Source organism: Echinops telfairi, unplaced genomic scaffold (genome assembly GCF_000313985.2).
Source record: "Echinops telfairi isolate 266 unplaced genomic scaffold, ASM31398v2 ScPeMD7_7469;HRSCAF=8507_1, whole genome shotgun sequence".
NCBI classification, from domain to species: domain Eukaryota; kingdom Metazoa; phylum Chordata; class Mammalia; order Afrosoricida; family Tenrecidae; genus Echinops; species Echinops telfairi.
The window spans coordinates 2,178,709-2,193,313 of NW_022111373.1; positions in this window are offsets into that span (position 1 = coordinate 2,178,709).

Here is a 14,605-nt window from a genome sequence, read left to right on the forward strand (position 1 = left end):
TTTTCAAGCACTTCATATGCATGGGAAAGCTGGGCAATGTGTAAGGAAGACCCAAGGGGAATTGGCTTCTTGAGTGACAGTGCTTGCGAAGAAGATTGAATGTACTAAATATACTGCTCAAGGCTGTTTTGGAGGAAGTACAGCCAGAATGCTCCTTAGATGGAAGGGTGGTGAGACGTTCTCGTGTTCTTTGGGCATGTTCTCAGGAGGGACCTGTCCCTGGGAAAGGACAGTATGCTTGTAAAAGCAGAAGGTCAGTGTACAAGAGGAAGATTCTTAATGAGATTTGTTGACACAGTAGCTGCAACAATGAATTCAAATCAGGCGATGAGGAGGAGGATGGCCAGGGACTGAGCTGTGTGTTATTCTGTTGAGCACAGGGTCGCTGTAGGGTTGGCACCAACTCAACAGCACCTCACAACAACAATGTGACAAGTAGGTTTGTTTGAATTGTTTGTTTGCTCCCTTGGTTTGAAGTGTACTTCTAAACAATCCTCAGTGGACAAAGCAGGGCAAAGTTCAGCAGTATGTGTGTCAGTGGGAATGAAAGACTGGTTTTTATTCTTGGCTTTGCTTCGCCCTCTCTGTGCGAATCTTGCCCTTGGCTTCATTCCCCCCCCCTCTGTGCTAGCCTTGCCATTGTCATGTGGATCCTGAGTCTTACTCATTTGTGTATCCTCAAGAGCAGGAATTGGCAAACTATAGCCATTGCCTGTTTTTAAAAATAAAATTGTATTGGAACACAGCCAGACTCGTTTGTTTACATCTTGTCTATGACTGTGTTTGCAATGTAATCATGGAGTCGAGTAGTTGTGACAGAGAATGTATGTATAGTCCATAAAGCCTGAGACGTTCACTCTCTGACCTTTTACTGAAAAGGCTTGCTGATGACTTTAAAAGCATCCAGGAGGTGCTTGGCACATAGCCGGTACCTGGCCAAGTTACATTCTCAATGAATGTCTGAAGAACAACTGAATCGATTTTTTTTGTCTGTTGGTGGGATATTACTTTCTAGGGCTATGGAGGAGATGAGGGTGTGGGCTTACTTCCAGTACTGTCTTGCACACTTATGTCTCTGAAGGTCAAGAAGTTTATGGAAGGGGGATGTCCAATTGTCTACAGATGGGCTTTGGGTCTCCACCCCACTCCCACTCTTTCACATCCATATAATTGTTTGTTTTGGATCTTTTGATACCTGATACCTACTCCCTTTGACACCTCATGATCACATAGGCTGGTTTGCTTCTTCCATGTGGGCTTATTTGCTTCCCTGCTAGATGGCTGCTTGTTTAACTTCAAGCTTTTAAGATTCCAGATGCTACATCATTTGATAGCCGGGCACCATCTGCTTTCTTCACCACATTTTCTCAAGCACACATTTTGTCTTCAGCAATCGTGTAGGGAAGGTGAGTATCAAACAGGGTCAGGTTATTAGAAAGTGTTCTTGTGTTAAGGGAGGCCTTGAGTAGAGGCCCAAAGTCTGTGTGCTACCTTAATACTTAACATATAAATATATGTACCTTGGCCTCTATCCATTTAGTTATAATTAATATATTTACATACATACATACCTATAGCTATACATCTATAAATAACTTTTACAAAGGGGTTACAAGGATGGGATGATTCAACTAGGATTCAGTAGAGAACCAATGAAATGCACATCATTCCTCTAGTTCCTGAATGCTTCCTGCCCCCTACTACCATGACCCAGTTCTACCTTACAAATCAGGCTAGATCAGAGTACACCCATTGGTACAGACAAGAGCTCTCAACATATGGAATTCAAGACAGATAAAATCCTCAGGAACAGTAGTGGTAGTAGTAAGATCAAGAGGGTAGGGGGATGGTGGGGTAGCAGGGGGAGGGGGAGAAAGGGGGAATCCATCACAAGGTTGGATATATAGCCTACCCCACCAAGTGGATGAATAACAGAAAGGTGGGTGAAGGGAGACAACGGACAGTGTAAGACATGAAATAGCAATAATACTATATAATTGATCAAGGATTTATGAGGGTAGGGGAGGGAGGGGGAAAAAGAGGAGCTGAAACAAGGGTTCAAGTAGAAAGAAATTATTTTGGAAATATTGATGGCAACATATGTACAAGTGTGCTTAATACTATTGAATGATGGGTTGTTAGGAGATTTGTAAGTGCTCCCCAATAAAATGATTAATTAAAAAAGAAAAGTTTATGCAGGGATGTGAATGGCTTAGAGGGATCCAGTGTCTCTACTGGACTGTGAAGAAGGTGGGATAGCAGTATCTTTTTATTTAGTTATACATCGATTGAACAAAGTAGTTAGTAAGGGCCAATGCTTATTATCCACATCCTGTACAGAGAGGTTGAGGTGGTTGCTCCAAGTGGTACAGCTGGGGAGTGGTGATGCTTGGACTCAAACCTTTGTGTCCCTGGACTGGACTACGGGAGCAGGGATTGAGCTCATGGTGGGATGGTTCCTTATTAGCAAACTGGTGTGGGCAGCTCTGATGTCAGTTCTAAGGGAGCAGTACATTGTGGCTGTTCCTCAGTGTCCTTGTTCCCTCTTCCTTCTGTGGCCAGAAGCCTAGCCGAATTCCCCACAGGGAGCTTGCTGGGCCATCTGTCCCTGCTATGTTGACAGCCTTGGACTGTGGCACTCACACTCAAGCCTGGAACAGAGCCTGTGTGCAGCTGGTGACAGAGAGGGCAGGCAGCCTTGGAAACCATGACAGGCTGAGCCTCCGAGGCACGTGCTAAGGTGGTGGTTGGTGTGGAGGTTGGGGAGGATGGCATACCCTTTTGTGGCACTTGAAAGAACAATAGCCTTGGCCTTTCTGATGACAGAGCCAGTGGCTGAGTTTTAGTAGGTCCTTTGGTTCTTTAAAATGGCTACTGACCCATTGGTCTTTGCAGAGGAAAGAGACCCTGAGACCTGACAGAGTAGATGCACTCCTGAGAGGGAGCTGCCAGCTGGCCCTTCTCCCCAGTCTGGCTGCATCTGGAAGCACGGCCATTGTGCCTGTTGACCCAGAAGACCTTCAGAGTAAGCCCTGGTGTCTGGGCTATAAGCCTGCAAATGCCCAGTGAACGTGTCCAAGCTACCTTCCCCCACTGGTTCTAGGCTTCTCTCTCTTCCCTGGGGCCCCTGTTCCTAAGCCACAGCACCTTCCCAGGACCATGTACTCACAGCATTAGATACACACAAGCCATTTCATTACCTACTCTCTCCTTTCTGTTGGTGTGGGAAATGTACCCAGAAGCTACTGTGATGGCCACACCAATGGAGAAATGACACGAATGAGCTTCCTTTTACATTGCATCCATTTTCACTTCTGGTGTCATGTAACCTGTCATGTGATGCATCCCTCTATGGTGCTCCCTCTCCCCAGCTTCCCACCCACTCTGTTCCCACCTCTCTGTCCTCGGAGAGTCCTTCTAACCAAGGGGAGAGCTGTTCCACTCTAAATGGAGTGCGATTCCCTCCACCAAGAGGGTCTCGGCTTATGTGGAGTGGGTCGTAGGAAGTTGCTGTATGAATATCTTCAAAGGGGAAAAAAGGAGAATGATGAATGGTTGGAGAGCTCTTCCCTGACATTCTAATTCTTACCCACTAAGTGTTAAAGTGGCAATATTTAGTTTGATGATTCAGTTTGCTCAGGGGAATTGGCTTTAGTGCTGTCACCAGTGGGGCTCATGAATTGATCCACCACGAAGGTCTGAGTCCCCTGCAAGCTGAGTTTATTTGGGTTCTAGAAAGAGAAGAGAGTCTTCAAGCCCACTCACCACCAGCTTTTGCCATCACGTCAAGCTGCGGTGACTTACTTGCACAGTGGGACTGCTGGACATGCTTGGCTCATTGAAGGAAATTTCCACATTCAAATCAGATGCTGATTTAATGTATGATGCACGGCTATTAAGCCACAGAAATGAATAACAAGTTAAAAATCATTGGCTTGCCTTGTGATATTTTTAAGTAGTACCCAAATCCCTCCAGGAGGCTAGAGAATCGGCTTCATTGGCTTGGCTTGCTTGGGGGGGAAAGAAAAGAAAGGGAAAAAAAAGGGAGGGGAAAGTAATGAAGAGACCTTGTCACTTGAGCAGTTTCTTTTTGAACATGAAACCCGCCTTTTTTGTTAAAGCCACAGGATGGCTCAGAAACGCATCCACATATTACCCAGGATTTCTCCCCACCCTTTGCAGTAAAGATAAATCTGTATACGTTTGATCTCCCTTGTGTTTGAAGGAGATTAAAATAAATCCATTATGGTGAGAGGTTCTTCCAATGGTTTAGTCTGTCTTTGTAGTGCTGGAAAGCTAGAATGCGTTTTTCATTTCTAGGGGCTTCAACACACGATCCCACACCGACCTAACTAACCTACCCCATCAGCTGGGGGGGGGGGGGACAGTGGTTGGACACGCAGGCAGGTGCATCCTTGTTGAACACCCACGTAGCATCCCTGCCACCCCTTTGATATGCTTTTGCTCTTCCTTGGTGATAGGAGACTTGGTCTCTTTTAGGCTGCAAGGAGCAGAGGTTGCTCAGCTTCCAGCAGCTTACCAGGAAATACAGCATTCCTACAAGGGGAGGTAGGGAGACTCAGGAAAGTTAGTTGTACAAAAGCCAAGCCTTTCCAACAACTGAGCCTGAGTCGCGCCCGGAAGTGGCTCAGGATACAGCAGCCTGGTGAGGGCCTGACTCCATGGACATCCAGCATGTGACAGTTTGTCATTCTCTTGCCCTTCTACCTTCCTGCTGCCGCTTCCCACTCTTCTCAGCTGCTGACATGTTCTTTAGGCCTCACACTCAAACGCTCCAAGAGGAACAGAGTTACTTGTGCTCAAGGGGCCACCTGTGCTGAGGAGAAAGACTTGCCTGGTCCCTAACACGCTGACTAAGGATCACGGCTGCTTTACTCAATGACAGAGCTGTCACCGTGGTAGTTGTTTGCATCGTCTTAGGCTCCTCTCAGGCTCAGGTGGGGACTCCAATCTCATTTGCATGAAGGGCCTTTGAGTTCATTAGTATTTCCAGCTCAGAAATTGTACCCATCCATGCGTGAGACAAATTGCTGCCATTTAGCTCAACCTTCAAGACTGAACTAACGGCAGACTCAACCAGTTTCTGGAGCTGGGGGTGGCTGTGCCAGGCTCCACCTCTACTCCTGTAACTATCCTCCCCCTTCTACCTCCAGTCACAAAACTACAAAACCCCAAGCATCTATTTGGGCTGGTCACCTGCCTGCTCGCCCTCAGGTACCAATCCCATGCAGAACAAAGCTAAGAAACGGAAGAGGAGAGATGGTTAAGTTGTGTGTCTTTTAGGGCTGTCTCCTAATTCTCATCTAGTCTTGCCTGATTTCTTTCAGACCCTGTCAGATTTCTCTGTAGGGCAAGGGCTTATTACTATCAGGACTGGTTGGGTTAATTACTTGGCTTTGGAAACTATCCATGTGGAGATGTCAAGAGGGTTTCTGCCCAGCACACTAGGAGAGAATCCCAAATTCTATAGTGCTGAGTCATGCAGAAGCAGTAGCCTCTCACCCCATGATTTACCTGCCAGCTTATGTAGTTGCTTATGTCTTCTTGCCTTGTTCCAGTAACTCAATTTGTTATTCCACAATTGTTAATCCAATTTGTTATTTGTTGAACCAAAAAACCAAACTCACTGCCATTGAACCGATTTTGATTCATAGCGACCTGTTAGAACAGAGTAGAACTGCTCCTATAGGTTTCTGAGACTGTAACTCTTTATGGGATTAGGAAGCCTTAGCTTTCTTCCATTGTTACTCCGTATGTGTTCCTTGTTTAAAGTGAAAAACCAAAACCAAAAAATGAGAACAAATTGTTTCTTGATTTCGGAGAGCAAGAAATCATACATTCATTTCCCCCCCTAAAACAGAAAACAAATTTTTTTAGCTAAGGTGAAATCAATTATTGGAACATGACTTGCTGAAATATACAGGAACTGTGACATTCAGGCCAGAGGGAGGAGAACCCCGAGGCTCTGCAGGCCATCGCGCAGACTCATGGGCACTCGTGTCCTTCTCACGGGCACCTGCGTACCTTTCCCACTCCAGGGTCCTATCTCATCAGTGTCCGGCATCCGATAGGAATCCAATCCTCCCTGCCGTCAGCTGGAGGCCCTTACAAACTTGGCTTCTCCCAACCCAGTAACCTGCACGGGGCTATCTCCTGTTCAGTGCTTGAGGCACGAATGTTCTTCTCTTTCCATTTGGAAATGTGAGTGTAGTTAATTTTCCTCATTGGGCCAAGAAATTGAAAGCGGGCATAGGGCTTGTCTGCTGCCTCTCAGTTCTTTTCCTCTTATTCTGAAACCTACAAATAACAATGCTACTTCGTGGACACTGCTATCCGTCAGTTTAATGGCTTATGCCTTGCCTTGTTCCAAAAATTTAATTCATTATTCCACAAGTAATACATGTTCCTTGTTGAAATTTTAAAAAATGAGTAACAGGAACAAATTGTTCCTTGATACATAGAGAGGAAGAATTCACACATTAAATTTCCTTCCTGAAGTTGAATCAGCTTTAAACATCATTTGCTGAGCTAGACAGGAAGCATCTAAATGACCTGACAGATACCATGTCTTCTGTGTAGTGGGGGGATCTCAGCTGTCGAGAAGTTCAAAGCCAGTCTCTTCTTCATGGCGCGAGGGAGGGAGGTGCCAAATTCGTGGGAATATAAGTCCAGCTGCCTCAAGTTGGTTCTGATTCATGGCACCTCATGTGTTAATCAGTGGAACTAACTGCTCTCCATCACTGCTGTGGCCAAGGTTGTGACCTTTCAGAAGTAGATTGTTTTTGTTTTTTTTCCCCCTGAGGCACCTCTGGGTTTGAACTGCTAACCTCTCAGCCAGTAGCAGAGCACTTAACCACTTATGCCATTGAGGGACTCCTGCTGGTGAGACCATTGAGGCAAGCATGAATCAGCAAATGAGCTGGCATTCCAAACACAACGACACCACACAGGTACACTTGGTAATAGGTAACTTGTTTAACATGTAGGTACACAAAAAAGAAGGCGCCACTCATGCGCATTGGCTGTTAAATGAACATGCTACTGTTGACCTTCTAGTCTTTTGTCCTATGCATATGTGCAGAGGCACCCAGACCGATGGGGCTGGGCTCACAGAGATACTGTGTACAGCTGTTGTCCTGCGGTGTCTTGGTTTTGGCTCCGAGTGACCCTGTATACAACCAAACAATACCCCGCCTGGTCTGCACCACCCTCACAGTTCTCCCTAAGACTGAGCCCGACGTTGTACCCACTGGGTCAGTCCATCTTGTTGAGAGCCTTCCTCTTGGTTGCTGCCCTTCGACCTTACCCAGTATGATTTCTTCTCCAGGGAAGGATCTTCCTGATCACATGCCCAAGGGATGTGAGATGGAAGTTTCGCCGCCTCGTGTGTAAGGAGCATGTTGGCTCTACTTCCTCCGAGACAGGTTTATGTGCACGTCTGGCAGCCCCCGGCACTTTCCACATTCCCCAAAGTGGGAACTGGGATGAAGGGAAAAAAAGAAAGCGCTAAAAGGAAGGCGAATCACGCGCGTCCTTTCTTTTCTTCATAGGACTTATTTGCTCCCCGCCCCCACCCACTGCCCCCAGCACCAGTTTGGGGGCTGTGGGGGGAAAGAAATAACAAGACTCTTCCACAAGTGAAACCTGTTTATACTGTGAATCGAATTTCCTTTTAAAAAGCGCCCTCCTCCAAAATCCCCAGTGAGCCCTCCTGGCTGATGACCTTGTAATTGCCGAACTGCAATTCGAATCAGTGTGATTGTGATCAAACCCAGAAACTCTCATTTCTCCTTTGCTTCTTGCATCCAACCGCTCACATTGACAGTGAGCAAAGCTGTGCATAGGCTGCCTGTGTTCTTGGCAGCCAGCTTCGCGTAAGCAAGGTGGTTAGAGCAGGAGAGGAAGGTGGCCAGGGCTGACTGCTGGGGAAGGGTGCTGCTCTCCACCTGGGACCAGCAGTGCCCTGTGTCCTGAGCTGCTCTCTAGGGGCTGCAGCTGGGTAGGACCCCTGCTTTTTATTCCAAGTCCAGCTTGCTCCCTGACAGACCTAGAAACAATTAGAGGAGAGTGTGGCTGAAGGAGCGAGCCCCCAACCATCCACTGTGTGCTGAAAGCCTGGTGCGCTGTTGTTTCCTTTTGTTATTTATGCCCGTTTTACCTCCCGACTTGGTTGTTGCGATGGCCCGCGACAGTTTTATTGCATTCAGTACTATTGAGACTGCTTTTGAGTTTCTTGTTGTGCCTTCCTAAAAGGCTCAGTGTTCCTAGCTGCAGAAGACAGGGCATTATTCTAAGGCACTTTGAAGTGGGGAGCCTGGGGCTTTGCTCTCTGCAGATGTGTCCTCGGAGGAGAATCAAACCGTGGCTCTTTCCAGTGGGCTGGGCTAGGGTGGCTGAAGGTCACCAGGACCTGGAGCAGAGGCCCCATTAGCAGACTCCACCGCTCCAGTGTTTTATTGCTGCTGCTGTTGCTGCTGCTGAAGTGGTTGTTTTTTGTTTTTTTTTAAGGGATTCATTTATTTTAAACAATAAAATTAGGCAATTCCCTTCTTTCTTGAATGAGTCGCCTCGCACTTACCCTAAAAACAAAATACAGTGTTAAAGTAATGTCTTGAGATATTCTTGAATTTTGATTTTATGTTTTCATTTTCAGGCCCCGCCCAGTCTATTATCGACTCATAGCCACACTGTGTGCCACGGAATGAAAGAGCCTTGGTCCTGTGCCAGCCCCACAGTTAGTAGGTTAGAGCCGCTCTGTGCTACATTGAGGCCTATAGAAAAGTGCGGGACGGCCCACGCCAGACCAGGGTTTCTTTTTGTTGTACATAGGGTCAGAACTGACTCATATTTCCAATACTCCGTAAAGGCCTCATGCCCTTCCCAGCCAAATACTTCCTCACCAAAGGTCACCCCATTCTAACTTTTATCACCATTGATGCGTTTTGCCTGTTTTACGACTTGATAGAAAATGAGTGCATAGAATATTTATTCTGTGTCGGCCTTCTGCACTCATTACGCCCATGAGTTTACTCCAGGCCGGAGTGTCTAAAATCCATTCTTTTTCCCCACTATGTAATTTTGCATTATATGCATTTCTTACCATAATCGGTCTGCTGTGCTATTTGTAGGCATTTGGCTTCTTGACTTTTAAAAAAATGTTGAGTATAAATCAGTTTTTTGTTATTGGCTATAATTGATTACAATGATTTTAAAAATAGCAATGGATCCCCCACCCCCACCCCAGTCCAATCTTATACGGGATGCCTACTAGGATATAGGTCAGAACTGAACTGCTACCCCTGAGTTAGGGCTGGGGTGGCCCTCCCAGATCATCAGGGAAGCTTATTCATTCAGGACTTGACTTCCGGCATTAGACTACCTGCCTGTCTTCTCCTTGCCTTAGCCCGCCATTCCTGGACAACTTCCTTTACTTCTTCAACTTTGTATGCTCCTCTGAAAAATGAAAATGAGAAAGGAAGGAAGAAAGAAAACGATCTTCCTCAGAGGATTACTGAAAACATTAGGCAAGATATTGCAAAATGAGACCTACTTACACGCTTACCCTTAGGACGGCATAGTAAATGGTATTGTCAGTGCCATTGTTAGCATAGCCCTCATCATTTCCGACTGCAGAGCCCCAGAGCTCTCTGGGGCATGATGGGAAAGTCACAGATTCACGCCAGGGGCAGATGGCAGATTTTACTGCCCATTCTAGTCCTGTCAAGATGAACCACGCCACAGTGCTTGTGTGTGCAGTGTCATGAGAGTCTTACCCTGACAGTTCCTGAGCTCCTTGGAGGCAAGCAGGCCTGTCCCCACAGTGCCTGGCTGGAACTGGCACCCCATCTGTTGAATTGTACCTCCCAGCGTCCCAGTCCCAGGCCCACTCGTCACTAGGTACCTGCGCATAATAGCTTTGGGTGGGAACTCTTGAGCCTGCTAACCAAAGACTGGCTCTGACTTTGCTGCAGGATGTCCTTGAGGCGTGAATCCACTGGGAGAGAGGTTAGATAGGAGGCAAGATATGAGGCCCTCTTAGGCTTTTGTTCTGCCCTGGATTCTAGCTAAGAGTCCTGCTAGCATAATGGTCATACGTTGGACTGCTCACCGCGAGGTCAGCTTTTCGAAACCACCAGCCGCTGTGCAGGAGAAGGACAAGATAGTCCACTCTCATGAAATGTTCCAGTCTCAGAAATCCACAGAGGTGGTTGTACTCTGTCCTCTAGGGTCCCTTATGAGTCAGAGTGGACTCCAGGGCAGTGAGTTTTTGTGTGGATTTGGGAGCTTGGGGAGCCAGGCCAGGACCAGGTGTTGCTGGTAGGAGTCGATATTCTCCAGATTATTATTGATAACAACAGCAGCTGATATTTCTTTTAAGGAGCTCTGGTGCCACAGTGTGTGCAGCTTGGGGGGCTACTAATGGAAAGGTTGGGAGCTAAACTCTCCAGCTGCTCTGTGGGAGGAAGATGAGACTGTCCTCTTCCGTCAAGACACACAGACTTGGAAGTCCTGCGGAGCAGTTTTCCTAGAGCCCTGGTGGTGTCATGGATATGTGTTGGACTGCGATCTGCAAGGCCGGCAGTTTGAAATCACAAACTTCTCTGTGGGAGAAAGATGGGGCTTTCTACTTCCATAAAAAGTTCCAGTCTCAGACACTCACAGCGGCAGTCCTCCCCTGTCCTGTAGGATCCCTGAGAGTCAGCATCGGCTCCTTGGCAGTGAGGGTGGTGTTCTTGGTGTTCTAGGAGAGCTGTGACTTGGAATGGGCCCTATGGCAGTGGACTTGTTTTGCTTTGGTTAATATTTCTTTACCATGTGCAACCTACAGGAACATGTGTTATTTAGTTTAGTCCTCACAGCATGGGTGGGTGCCCATGAATTAAGAATTATGTTGGTTTTTACCCTTTGTCTATTGTTGTATCCTCAGAAGCCAGAACGATAAGGGATCAGCAAGTAGAATGCGATTTTCTCTATTGAAAATAGACGGAATTGAGGCTCTAATCAGTTAAATAACTCAACGAAGGTCACCCACTTAGTAGGAGGCAGAACCGGGAGTGTCTGATGCCAGAGCTCTCCTGCTAACTGCTCCCATGCAAAACTTGGAGGCACCTCTCTGGAGGGCAGAGAGCAGGTATGGGGTGGGATAGGATTACCCTGAACCCAGCATTGGCACATACTTGTGATTATGTCCTTGGCATACTTCAGAGAGCACATGCCATCTGCCACCTAAGTGAGGTCACTCATGCCTCTCACCTGTGTGGGCCTTAGCTTGGCTATTCCCCCAGGTAGGTTGGCAGGACAGAAAACTTGGTGGTGGGCTCTCACTTTGACCTTTTACTCAGAAGCTTCGGGCACTGACAGACATTTCTGTTCTGGATTGTTCTAGACACATGTAGCGTGGGATGCAAATATGAAGCCTACCTTACCATGCTTACTGGGACATTGGGTCAGCCCATCTCTTAGCTCAAAGTTATGCGATGCAGTCTTGAGGGTTTTCATTCCCTTCTCTTGGGGATGAAATCTCCTCTTTTGCTCCATAGTCTTCTGCATGTAGCCTTGCCATTTTCTAGTATATTACTTTGGAATTTCGACCTAATTGTAACCAGTCTGTAACATTTACTCTCTCTTCATTTTGTGGGAATTGCTGGCACAGGGTTGGCCTGGCCGTTTTGAACTACCCTGTGATAGCAGTTGGGTGCCGTTGAAGAAGTGCAGGGCTCTACTTTGGGTCGTTTCTCACCCAGGGGTCCTTTGTAGCAGGCTTAAGTTCAGGATGGTACTTCGCCAGTGTCTGTTTTTTGAAAACAGGTAAACTGCAGGCGCCTCCCTGGGTTTCCCTCTGCTGGCAGGAAGGGGTTTGCTTCTCATTCTCAGATAAGGAAGCTCCTAGTGCATAGGGCCACTGTGAGTCAGACCGACTCAATGCCACCCAGCAGCCACAGGGCAGGGTGCTCTGCTGAGTGTGGGTATAATGGATCTAGCAAAGGGGAGGCAGGAGAGCGGAGCGGTTCCGCGTGTGGTTCTGACGCAGAGGGCTGTCCACGTGGGGCCCTGGCCGGCCGTTCAGGCTGCTGTTCCCTCGTTCTTCACACCTGCGTGGTTCTTGATGGTCGCCACCAGTACACGTGGCTTGGAAGGAGGAGAGTCTGTTTTGAGGTATTCTGTGAGTGTCAGACACAGCAGATTTTGAGGCGGAGTAACGAGGAAACGAGGAAGTCACATAGACAGATCCACTAGTGTTTTAAAAGATTAACGGCATGTTGAAATGATAGCATTTTAGGCATACTGGGTGAAATAGAAAGACGACCGACCTTATTTTCACTTGCTTCACTTTGCTTTGTAATGTGGCTACTAGAAAAATTAAATTGCATTTGTGACTCACACCTATCTCTACTGATTGTGTCCCTATAGACCAGGGGTCCTCAAACTTTTTAAACAGGGGTCCAGTTCACTGTCCCTCAGACCATTGGAAGGCCGGACTATAGTTTAAAAATACTATGAACAAATTCCTATGCACACTGCACATATCTTATTTTGAAGTAAAAACACAAACGGGGCAAAAACACCCGGCGGGCCAGAAAAATGTCCTTGGCAGGCCACACATGGCCCGCGGGCCACAGTTTGAGGACCCCTGCTCTAGACTGAGGGTCACGACAGTCCCTGGGTGGCAGTGAAGATTGAAGGAGGGAAAAGATGAGATGGCTTTAGTCTCATTGTTGGCAAGAAGGAGCCAAACTAAAGTCACTGCCGCCGAGTCAACACTGAGGCATAGTGACCGGACCGGACCGAGTAGAGCTGCCCCTGCCCATTTCCGGACGGTGACTCCTTACAGGAAAAGAAAACCCTGTCGTCCTTGCTCTTGGCACAAAGAAAACATTCATGAAGTTTTGGATGCCATCACAGTCTTCATCAGCAACTTATCATCAGCGCGGAGATCCAAGGGAAGAGGAGGAAACTGGTCTTTCGATGCCTAAGAGTTTGTAAGTGATCTGGGTGTTCTCTGATGCGATTTATCATCCTGCTCCCCCAGGCTTCTTCCCATTCGTGCTCATAGTGGAAGGTGGTTTGTACAACTCATGCTAACTCCTGCAGCTTTCCAACAGAAGGAAGACTCCCTGCAAACTTTGATGGAATCCCCGAGGTGTCCTTATTGACCCAGCAGCTTTGACTATTGCGCTGGAGTGCACATCAGTCTTTATTTCCTTCATGACACCGGTTACGAGAGTTACCATTTGTGGAGCGTTTAACATCTGCCTAGCACTGTACTGAAAGGCTTTCCACACCCTCCTCCATGGACCACTACTCAGCCTGGCCTGCAGATGCAAGTGCTGGCTCCCTGGGTTCACAGGGAAGGAATGTCGGATTGAGGATAAGTGATGGGCCCAACATTTTACAGACATTAAGTGAGGGAACTGGGCCTGGAATCCAGATTGGTCTGATTTGAAAGTTACTGCCCTATTTATTCTGCCTCATTAGAACTCAACTAAAGTCTTTGTTAACCAGAAAACATTAAGTGGCAGCAGACTGAGTCTTTTAGAATGTCTGAGACACCAGAGAGAGCATGGCTGAAGGCCCAGAGGGCCTAGAAAGAGGGTGCTCATCCTCAGGCCCAGGCAGAGGGGGGTTTTGAACCAGCAGGAAGTGCACAGTGGTCACGAGAGGCAGGCAGGCAGCCCACATCCAGGCACTGGGATCCAGAAGGGGGAGCAGCCCAGGGCATGGCCTGCCCTCCGTCTCAGCCAGGCAGCTTTTACAGGCTTCCTTGTGGCCTGGCACCCCGGTAGAGACAAATGCAGCCCCAGACCCGGCGGCGGATGCGCTCATTAATGTAAGCTGCCGAAAGGAAACACTTGATGTCATATTTCCAAGGCCGCGGTGTTTTCTGAGCGATTTCACTGCAGCAAAGACTCTCACGACAGTGGTGTCTGAAAAGGATCTGCTCTTTGCTTAAGGCCTGATGTAAGTTTTCTGGCGACTTTGCCGCATTAGCTAAATGCCAGGAAGCTGCTTGTCCTGTTAGCGCAGGACATGGAGTGGCACCTTCTTAATAACTGTCCCTGATTGGAGCAGCGGCCTTTCAGGCAAGTCTGCCCTCTTGCATGAAAGTTTTCTATTTAGTATCCCTGTTATTTCCTCTTTGACCCCATTTCAGTCAAAATATGCAAGGCTCTTTCCTCACCTCTTGACATCCCAGGCCTGTTAGAACCTTATTAGCATTTGTTCTCATTGATGTTCATTGCATTTTAAATCGGGCAGAGACGTGCTTAAGAGGTGGAAAATCAGTGGACTTGTTCTGTGTGGGACTGTCGGATTGAGGTACAACGACCAGCTCAACATTTAATCACAGCCCTCGTGCTTCCAGCTTCCTTTCAACCCCCTGAGGGGGACATAGTTCAATTCTAAGGCACGCTCCAGTTTGGCCAGGGCTCTCAGGGGATGGGGTGGAGGGCGGGTACAGACCTGGTTGGTCCTGAATGTGCTGTGAGAGGCAGGCTGGGATCCGGGGACACAAATTCCACTTAACATTTCCACGAGGCACCTTCGCGGGGTCCACCACCACCACCACCACCTCCACCTCCACCTC